Source organism: Glycine soja, chromosome 11 (genome assembly GCF_004193775.1).
Source record: "Glycine soja cultivar W05 chromosome 11, ASM419377v2, whole genome shotgun sequence".
NCBI classification, from domain to species: Eukaryota; Viridiplantae; Streptophyta; class Magnoliopsida; order Fabales; family Fabaceae; genus Glycine; species Glycine soja.
The window spans coordinates 45,182,849-45,190,394 of NC_041012.1; the positions used below are offsets into that span (position 1 = coordinate 45,182,849).

Sequence of the window (7,546 nt, forward strand, 5' to 3'; positions counted from 1 at the left end):
TATATCTATGTTATGATAAGTAAAACAAATGAGTAAATCTCCTCTCTTAAATATGCTTTAACTTATTGTAATGTTAACTAACTTAGCCAGGGTATTTCTTTCTCTCAGTCGATTTCTTCTTTTTGAAGATCTCTTACTTGATTCTTGATATCATTAATAATTAATTTAAAATATTTACTATCAATTATGCGACTCCAGAAGATGAGATAAAGATTTTAGAATTTAACTAGAATACAATGGTAATGTAAATATTTATTTTATGTTATTACCTAATTATAAATTGTCATGTATATAAAAATTATTAAATTTATAATAATTTAATTAAATCATATATTAGAAATTCAATTAATTTTTTCCACGATCAAGGATCTAATTAAAAAAAATTAATTTAGAGACCTATTTAAAAATTCACAAATAGCCCAAGGACCTATTGACTAATTTATCCTTACGAAGTTTGATAGTTATGATCCCAAAAGTCATCTGAGTAAATTAGATATATTATGCATATTTGGTTACATGTCTTAAAAGTCAAAACATTTGATCCATTTAAAATTACTTTCCATAGCTTTATGCGTTATTCTCGAATTGGACATGAAAATTTTAGGGTATATGTTAGAAAAAAACTCAAGTCACATATAAAGTCAATTTAGAATATATAAGTGAGGGGCACAATTAGTTTTTTTTTTTTTACTTGCACAACACTTGTTCAACATCCCATTTCTTTTTCTCATCTCCATTTCTTCCAGTCTAGTCTTCTACTTCCTTGTTGGGCTCGAAGATCAATTCAGCTTGTTAATGTACTTTGTGCTGAATTCTTTCATGGCTTTGTTGGAGAATTGGAAAATGCTAGGTGGATAGCATTGGCTGGTTCTTACAAATGGTATTGAAGTGAAGCTACAAAGGTATGCTCTTAGCGTGATTGAAGCACCCACTAGTAATAAGGAAGATGATGACCTTGAATTTGAAAATATGTCGTGGAATGGATCAGATACGGATTCTTTCAGTTTGCCTACAAATTGTTTGATTAAATGTTTTTGGAGATTTTGAAGACTTTGACTTATTGTTTTTAGCCTTTTAGGCTTGATTTGATGATTTTGAGCTTCTATCCATAGTGAAGCTACAAAGGTACAAAGGTATGCTCTTAGCGTGATTGAAGCACCCACTGGTAATAAGGAAGATGATGACCTTGAATTTGAAAATATGTCGTGGAATGGATCAGATACGGATTCTTTCAGTTTGCCTACAAATTGTTTGATTAAATGTTTTTGGAGATTTTGAAGACTTTGACTTATTGTTTTTAGCCTTTTAGGCTTGATTTGATGATTTTGAGCTTCTATCCATAGTGGTTAAGTATTCTTTTAGCTTTTGTCATGAATGGTTAAACCTTGGTTGTTGTTGGTTCACAAAGTGTTTGTGAAAAGTTCTCATTGAAGACAAATTTTATGATTCTTCTATTTTGTTGATGTAAGCTTCTGTCCATGGTGATTAATAATTGTTTAAGTTTTTGCCATGGATGGTTAAGCATTGAATTGTTGTTTTGCTTCTACTCTTGATGGTAAACTTTCGTTGCTTTTGCCAAGTGGTTAAACTCTGAGGTATAGTTTCTGCTTGGTGGTTAAACTTTGATAGTTTCATGGATTAATGGTTTGAACTTCTGCCAAATGGTCTTGTTGTTGATTTCGCTTTATGATTAAGTTTTGATGCTTGCTTTGGACTCTTGGAAGAAGATTGAGAAAGCTGAAGTGGGTCAAAGATTTCTAGAAGTTTCTGTTTTAGCCAATGTATTTTCAGCATGTTTGACTATATTCCAAGTTTTCAAACTTTTTTTTTTATTTCCTTTGATGTTGATATATTATCTTCTCCAAGTTGAAAGGTTTTCAACACCTTCCAGCTTGCAGAGGATATTAGAGATATAAATTAGTTTAGTTGATTATTAGTTTAGTTAGTTACAAATTAGTTACAAGTTTAACTATATAAGACTCAATGTATTCATGTAAAAATTGATTTGCTCATTTTGAACATTATTCAAAATAATTTAAGTTTTTCTTTTCTCTCCTTTCTATCTCTCTATCAATATATGCGCATTAAAAACAGTGGTCCAAACACATGCCACTTATGCCTAGGTAATGTAGTTGCTGGGTCTATTTTAGCCTACATGTAGCGGTGAAGTACAATTCTCTTTCATTTCTAAAAGAACATGCATAGACACGAGTAAGAGTAATTTTAGTCTGATGTGAATCGATAATAAAAAGTTAATCCACTTAAACAATGAGATTTACATTGAGTTGATTCCATTTTGAAAATGAAATCATTTTAGATTAGTCCACTTATTTCCCACAAAACTTTGTAAAAGAAAAGAGTAAGAGAGTAGCATCATAGCACTAAATTACCCATTTAATGCGATTATATTTATACCCGAAACAATATCTATAGAGAACAATTAATATTTCTGGGCAAAACAGTTATGCAATATCATAATTTGCAAACACAAATATGCCAATATCATAATCAAGATTACTTATAACCACAAATTTTTAATATCACCACTAATAAAGGGAGGGACATGGTAGAGGTGACCAGAGTTGTTTAATTTGGATTGCTTTTGAAACAAAAAACTTAATTGATATTACATGTCTCCATCCATATTTGGACCATACAGGCTTTATATACCATCATGATTCATGATCGCTTTGAAAAAGTGAATGGTGTCAGAGAGCTCAGGATGGAGAAACTTGTAAATTCCATGAGCATTGAGTTGAAGGGAGAGAGCACCAAAACTAGGAAAAATCTAAGAGGAGACAACTAATCTTTGAGGTCTTACAATGTTGGTCCAATTGGAAAACAGATTGACAATGTTTCCTTCAACTATGTAGTTCAGCTTAGCAGCTTGAGTTTCGTTGGAAGTTGGAACCACATATAATTGGTTTAATTTTAGAATTTTTAAATTTGGATAGTTATAATATATAAAGCACACACTCTAACACAAACACTCGAAAGTTGAAACAATATAGACACTCCAACACAAAGACACTGCATACACACACAATGATAGCAACTAAGAGGCAGAAAGAAGCTCAAATGAATTGAAGTGAATAACATAACGAGATTAAATTGACTATCAATATTTATATATTCTTGTTTAGAAATAAAATCAATGAATCAGCGATGATATTACAACTGGAGCAGCTGATAGTCTAAACCTGATTCATCAAAGAATACTTAATTTATTTGGATTCTCTGAACACAACATGGCGCTTTACCTTTGGATCATATTTCTTCAGCTCAAGCTTGTCCATCTTCCTGCTTTTCCTCATGGCATAAAAGAATCCAGTCCCAGCCGTTGAGACAACCCTGATGATCTTATTCTATGGCAACAACAATAATCTAACTTTGTTATCCAGATCAACACAAACAATTAGTGAAGAAACAAAATGTGAAAATAAAATAAAATTGAAGAAAAACCATGGGTGTTTGATTTTTTATGATGGGAAATATCAGAATTGATTGTCTTCTGTCAAACTTGATTTTAGTTAGTTAAGATATAAGTGTTTAGAAACCCGTTGGAAAGGAAGAAATCACATTTGAGATGTGGAAGCTCTCTGCATGTTTGGATTCTCATTTTGTTAAGATTTTACACTTCTGCATCCTTTTTGTCAGTCTGATGCAATTTTTCTGATATACGCACTTTATCAAGTATCGAGACACACTGTATAACTATTAGCTTCTTAAAATTACATTCGAGATGTGGAAAATCTCATCCAAGATGTGGAACCAAACATGCTAATAGATAGATATTTAGCTATTATGAGTAAACTTGATTTTTCCTCTAAATCTCAGTTTGACTAAAAGTGATATAAAGTAACTTTTGCTATACCGAGGGGATTTGGGATTAACTCAGTTCAGCAATGTGTTCAGTTCTTACAGATAAAAAAAAAAGTAACTTTTGCTATAAGTTGAAAACTTCACCCTAAGTGTTCCAGATAAAAACATTCAAGCACATCACTTCATTTCAAAATCTATTTTAATCAAAATCAATCTTACAAATACTCATCCAAACACACACATAGGGCATGACAAATTCACTACTAAGAAGTTCTTTCTGGTATGGTATTGAAGAAAGGGAAAAACAATGGGTAAATAAATAAAAATGCAGCAATAGGTAGCAATAACATGTATGAATGGCAATTGATCCAATCACACACATAAAAATTGAACTCTGTAGAAATGGGGGTGCTAGGCAATCTAGTAGCTACCTTTTCCTTACTGCTGCTTCTTGAAGCCTTTCTTTGGGCCATACACAAACAACAGGAGCACGTGTCGTTGACAAGCAACCTATATACATAATCAATCATCCCCACCATTTCAGTTTGATGCTAAGCTAATGATCAAAAGGGTTTATGGATGTTTACATTTACATTAGTTCTGGAGAAAACACCATTGGGTGAGAAAGAGGAGAAGGAACTGAAATTTGAGGGAAGAAGAGTGGAAGAAAAAGGGGTGTGATTGAAGTTGAAGAGTGAATTTCTTTTACCACCAGAAACACTCAGGCAAGCACCACTGTAGGCTTCTTTTGTAAACTATTTACTAAAAGGAGACTGTTTTCAAATTATTTATTAGGGGGTCTGTTTTTATTTGCATTGAACCAAAGGCAGGAGCGCAATTCAATGAGAAGATGACATGTGACATTGAACTGTTGCGCCAACAGCTTTGTGCACAATGGGTTGCTACACTTGCACTGGTGCAACCACTTTTGACAGTGTGTATACTTAACCAGCTTTGCACAATGGGTCGCTACACTTGGAGTGTCGGTGCTTCTGCATTGAATGTGACAAATTCGCTATTATCACATGGGAATAATATAACTGTCAATGAATAAAAAATTCAAAGATTTACAACAAATTTAGATGAAGATTCTGACGATGATGATTATATGATATCCAATTCATATGTTGAGGACTCGTTGGATGAGGAGGAAGATATTGATGATTAAATATACCTTCTTCATATGAATTAGATATCATATAAACATCATCGTCAGAATCTTCATCTAAATTTGTTGCAAATTTTTGAACTTTTGATTCATTGATAGTTATATTATTTTCACATGATAATAACGAATTTGTCACATTTAACGCAGAAACACCAACAACTGCAAGTGTAACAACCCATTACGCAAAGCTGGTTAAGTACACACGCTGTCAAAAGTCTGATCAAAAGTGATTGCATCATTGCAAGTGTAACAATCCATTGCGCAAAATTGTTGGCACAACATCTCAATGCCACATGTCATCTACCCGTTGAATTGTGCCCCTACCTTTGGCACAATGCAAATAGAAACAGACCCGATAAATAGTTTGCAAAAGAAACCTACAGTGATAAAACAGCCGAGACACTCAACCCTGGAAAAACAATCCTGTTGCTGTCGCCATTTCTCTCCGAAAGGTAAAGGTAAACACGGGGCAAGGATCAAAATTTTCACTCCTCAGTGCTAACACAGTCTTTATTATTAACATATAACAGATTTGCTTAGATTCCAAAGTGAGATTTTTTTTTACTGGAATATACTCATCCCATTTCATTTAAAATCAAATTAAAAATGATAACGCTAGATATGAGTTTTTTTCTTTTAATTTTCATTTTCAAAAAGAAAATAGAAAATAAAAATAACTTAAAATTTAAAAAATATTTTACAAAACAAGCTCAAAACTAAAAACAAAAATCAATGTTTTTATTTTTTTCTGAAAAATAAAAGTACTGTAGCACCTGAAAGTATTTTCTTATTGATACGTATTTTAAAAATTTTAAAATAAAAATAGAAAATAAATTTGTATGAATTAAGTTTTACACAATACAGGAAGCATGTCCTAGGCTTATTTTTTCTTGTTATTAATAAAGACATGTTAGGAAAATACTCCTCTTTTCTAAAATAAATACGGTATTTAAAATAAGATAGTTTCAAAACAAGTGTTGTGTTAATTTTTAATGTAATGTTAAAAATAAGATTAATTTTATTTATTTTATTTATTTATTAATTATTCTTGATGTATAAAATAATGGAATAAATGAATATGATGTGCTTGATCAAAAGAATCAACATTAGTTGGAGTGAATTTAGGCTATGCTATTTTCAATTATATAAAAGAAATTATTAAAATAAAATATCAAATTTTGTTGATCTTAGGTTAGAAATTACATGTCTTTCAATTGATTGATTTACATATTAATATCGCTTACACACTGTCATTGGCTAAGAAAATTTTATATAGGGTGAAAATTGAATATGAATTTCTTTCAGCTCTTATAAATGAAATATCTTCTTAAATATAACTAATTAATATAACTTTTTATAAACAAAAAAGTTTATTTAAAATTGATGAATTTCGTAGTATAACATAATAAGAAAAATACTAACTTTACAAAATTACTAGTCTTATTAAAAAGGTGCTGATTTTTTTTTTAAAGTAAAGAGGCCCAGTCCAGAAACTTTTGAAACATAAATATGGGCTGTACATACGGAATACTTTGTTTGATTCCATTACAACGAGGAATCTTGTGAGTGACGAAATACTTGGTTGGAGGCCTATTCAAAATTTAAAGGCACTTGCTACTTACAACCCCCAGTTTTACTAAGTATACCCAAACCCAAGTAAGAGGTAGAAAGGGGGTATACAAGTGTACTTAGCAAAAATAGGAGGTCCAAATGAGAAATACCAAATTTAAATGGATACCCAACCAATATTTGTTTTTTTTTTGTTAAAATATGTTTTTGGTTTTCATGAAAATGTTCAAAATTTATCTCTACAAAATTTTTAGTATATTTTTTGTCCTCACAAATGTGAAATATATAATTTTTTAGCACAAATGTAGGTTAGGATAAATCCAAACCTTTATTAATTATTTTTTATATTGGTTATATATATATAATGCTTTTTTATTATGTTTAATGGGTTATGCATATAACAAATGTAAAATGTTGTATTTTTTACATTGGTTATATGTATAACCGATATAAAAAAACCAATACAAATTTATAAAAAAAACCAATATAAATTTTAAAATAATTATTCTAAAAGTTAAAATTTTCATATATAATAATTATGAATAGATGATAATATATTTTTTTTATACTATATTGGTAATGAAAGATGAAAAAATGAAAGTCTATTTAAAATATATTTTTCCTAATTTTCTACAATTCTTTAGTAATCTTTTAAATTTTATTATTATACTAAATTTGTATATTTATGCCTTACTGCGTCTTTCTTTTTTTTATCGGGAAAGGGGTATAACCCTTATTACTGTTCCAAATTCTAAAAATTATTTCCTTGTTAAGTTTTAAATATATATCCTTAATAATACAGTTTCAAGATTAATTTACATAAAATAATATTTAATCTGTGTATTATATAAGATATATGTTTCTTTTTTATATAATTAAAATATATAGCAATTAAATATATAGATTTTATTTGCCCTTAAGATGATGTCGAGAACCACTCGTTCAGCATCTTGATTGCTTGGCATTTGAGGTGTATTCGGACCTTGT

General features: G+C 30.1%; 2 long non-coding RNA genes across 2 annotated transcripts; one reads left to right on the top strand and one right to left on the bottom strand.

Annotated features, from left to right (window-relative positions):
* Positions 1-707: 707 nt before the first annotated feature.
* Positions 708-2,051, top strand: LOC114374082. The gene is made up of 2 exons (XR_003658519.1): positions 708-902; positions 1,134-2,051. It is a non-coding gene; the product is annotated as an uncharacterized LOC114374082 (long non-coding RNA).
* Positions 2,052-3,083: 1,032 nt separating this feature from the next.
* On the bottom strand, positions 3,084-4,594 carry LOC114373467. The gene is made up of 2 exons (XR_003658406.1): positions 4,254-4,594; positions 3,084-3,365 (listed from the first exon to the last, which is right to left on the bottom strand). It is a non-coding gene; the product is annotated as an uncharacterized LOC114373467 (long non-coding RNA).
* Between the last annotated feature and the right edge of the window lie 2,952 nt (positions 4,595-7,546).